A 3,660-nucleotide genomic window follows, 5' to 3' on the forward strand; every position below is an offset into this window, starting at 1 on the left:
CCCCCCCCGCCCATGCCTTGCAGATGTCACTCTGTCACTGTATGCCTTCCTATATAGGCTTTGGCCTTCTTAGCCTTAGCCTACAGGTTACTCTGGCTCTTGACTGGTAGCCTAGACCCACTGGTTCTGGCTTGGCCTTCCAGTCTCAGCCTCTCATTGGCCCCTGGCCACCTCTGTCGTCCCCTCTGGCCTCTGGCCCTCTCAGTCTTGATCCACCTCTGTTGCCCCTACTTTGGGCTCAGGCCCTGGCTTTGTTGGCCTCAGCCTGCCTGTGTGCATTGCACCCTTGCCCCTGGCAGGACTCAAAACCAAGCATGCCCCTCAGGCACCCCTGTGGCCTCCTTTTCATCCCTGCAGCCATAGTAGGTTCTCCAGCATAAAACTAGATGAAAATTCAAGCCACTGCCTTAAATTCAAATTCTTAAAGTCCCCCTCTAGGTCGTCATACCATCTCCAAGTGCTGCCAAGCCCCTCCCCACTCGCTGGCTCCCAGCGTTGGGCAGTACCTGTCATGGCTTGCAGCAATAGGCACCAATGGAAAAAAATTAGCAGGTGCTCAGCACCCACAAGCCACAGCTGCTTGCAGATGTTAAAAAAAAATGCAAAAAACAAGCTTTACTGGAAGAAGCAGTCCATTACTTAAAGCCATGCTGAAGTGCCTGATCTTTACAGATGCTGCAGAGCTGGGTTAAAGCTAAAGCTGATTTAAACCTGCCTTTTCTGGCCACTTGGTGCATGAACACACAGGCTAGGGACAAGCATTCAAAAAGCCTGAGCCTAAATTGATTCAATCTTTGCAGGTTCAAGCTTTGCACAGAACTGAGGGAGGGGGAAGAGGTATGGCCAGGCCCTCTGGCACAACTCTCTGATTAGCTGGACATTGCCAGCTACCTGTTGATTCAGAATGGACTGTAGCCACCATGTGGTCTGCTAGCTAACACATAGACACCTCTCTGCAAGGCAGACAGGATCAGGGAATTCCTGCTTAGCATGGAGTGGTGAGGGGAGGGGGGAAGCAGCCCGCAGTCTCTGGAGCTGCAGCCAGGGAGCAGAGGGGAGGAGCCAGCCCTGCTGTGGAGCAGAGACCCCTGCCCAGCCCAGAGAGCATGCCAGGATGCTGGGGGTGTCTGATTTAACTTAAACCAGCAAGGGGGTCTGGGACAGACATTATCTAAACTGGCTTGACTCAAATCAGTTATGTCTGATACTACATTCAACCAGGTATATCTCAAATTGGTTTCAGCTATTTTTAAACTGGTTTATGTGCACTGAACATCTGTTCTGTTACACGTTTAAACCAATTTCTGATCACTTAAATGGGTTTGTGTGTTATGTCTGTCCCTAGCCACAGAGTTTAATTTAAAGCTCCAGGTTTGGTTTTGTTTCATGTCTACAAGCACCCACCTGCAAAAAATGAAGTTTGCACCTATGCCTGAGGCTCCCACTCCCTACCAGTCTGAGCTGGCAGGAGCTCCTCTCCCTGCAGGGTTCAATGCTGTACTGCCCCTGTGCCTCAGGAATCCAGGATTATATCCCCTGTACTTCTCCCCCTTCTGGTCAGGTTTTCTGACCCACTGCAGGTGTGTCCCTTCACCTTAATGGGCAGCTTACTGCACCTAAGCTGCAGTTGCTTCCTTGCTGCCTTCCCTCCTGCAGCTAACCCCTGTTCAGCTGCCGGGGGCCCTTTCTATTGCAGTCTCTCCCTTAAAGTAATAGGAGCCCCTGGCTCCCTTTTACACTGAGACATATATTATACCTATGTGGCTGCCCATCTTAGGTCCTCTCTGATTGTGGCCCCCAGTTTATTTCATGCTTCTGGCTAGAATTGCTTGTTATGAATAAAGGCTCATCTTGATGCAGCTACGACTGCATATAAAAACCAGGCTGACCCACACTGGCAGCCCAGCCCCACCATTTTGGTCAGTGACAGGGTTGGGCTGTCCCCCAGAACATCCTGACCCCAAGACCATCTGCAGAACTGGTGGTTCACCAATATGTGGGCTCCCTCAAGGCTGTGGGAAAAGTAAACCTGGTTGCATTCAAGGTCCAGCTGCCCAAGACCCTAGAAGTACACCCCATTTTCCATGTATCCATACTCAAACCTTTCATCAAGTACCCCTTTCCTGATGATCTGAACTGCCCCCTGCTCACCCATGATAGTGGAAGGCAAGGGCGGCTATATTGTAAAACAGGTTCTAGATTCCAAGGGCATTTATAGATGTGTTCTGGGAGGCAGGGAGGAGCCATGCTAATTCAGGTGCCCAGAGCATCACATGTATCAGCATCCTCACACTGAAAAATGGCAGCAGGGGCATTTTAACTAAAGCTTATCAAACGATCTTTAGTTAAAGTGCTCCTGCTACCATTTTTTAGCATGGAGACACTGATACACATGACACTGGAGTCTGCTGGAGTGCAGTAATTACCACACTCCAGCAAACTCAATCAAGTGTGCTCTGACCCCCTGTAATTACAGTGCATTGGAGCACCCTCACTGCACGTGTCTAGGAGTTCCTAGTGCCTCCAAGGCAGGCTCCATTACTTGATCAACTGGAAAGGCTATGGTCCAGAAAAATGATCTTGGGAACCAGCCAATCATGTTCATGCCCCCACACTAGTGCAAGATTTCCTCCATCACAGTAGCTGTGCTTTGTTTCCTCTGTTGCCTGTGTACAAAGAGGGAGTGGTATTTGCCCTGCCGTGACCCAGGACACTGGGAATCTGAATGGAGGAGTTAGGAGCTACTTGACTCTTTTTTTGTGGGTGGGTTCACAGGCTGACTCACAACTGAGTACTAAGCTACACAGGTACAAGATAATGAAAAATGGCAACAGATTGTGATGGTTGGGGTAGTATATCAGGACAACTTTAAAGGGGACTACCATGTTAGTGGAAGCAATGCATTTTTAGAGAGGAGGTTGTATATGGATTTTGCCATTTATATAAGGATGTCTGAATGCTTCATTTGGCCCTGGCCACGGAGTACTAAAAAAAATTGGGGGTTGGACTAGATGACCTTCTGACGTCCCTTCCAACTCTCATTTTCTATGAGTCTATGATTCTATAAGAAATACTCAGAAAAGTCCAGTCCCAAGCTGCCTGGAAGGTGGGGTACTGTCAGGGGACTCAAATTAAGCAGGTCTAGCTGGGCCAGGCACATTAGTTACCAAACCTGCCTAATATGATTGGGACTGGCCTAGTATGGCTGATCCAGTTTTCTGCAACCAGATTGGCTGCTGAAAGCACTATTCACCCCTTTAAACACACCTGCAGCCTCAGGCTGCAGGCACTCCTTCACTGACCTCAGTCTGTTCCAGCAACCCTTGCATTTACAGCTTTCCCTGGTTTGCCTGACTTCTGACCCAGATTTGGATTTTTGTGACCCTAATTTGGATCCCCCCAGTGCAGTCTCTGCTCTCTCCAATTTCCTGGCATCCAGACTCAGCTTGGCTCCTCTGACCCTGATCTTGGATTTTCCCTGGAAGTCAGCACCGGTTCTCTGCTCCCCGGCTCTTCACCTTGGTTTACAACTCAGATTAAGTCTCTTGGGTCTCCCCTCAGCTCTGGTAACTCGTGCCCCCACCCTGTTAACCTTCTAGCTGCCTCCAGGGCCTATCTGTGTAGCGAAAATAGATACCTTTCTCTATGTTTCTTTGTTCC

The sequence above is a fragment of the Gavialis gangeticus genome, unplaced genomic scaffold, assembly GCF_001723915.1.
Source record: "Gavialis gangeticus isolate Ggan-Ray unplaced genomic scaffold, GavGan_comp1, whole genome shotgun sequence".
Lineage (NCBI taxonomy): Eukaryota > Metazoa > Chordata > Crocodylia > Gavialidae > Gavialis > Gavialis gangeticus.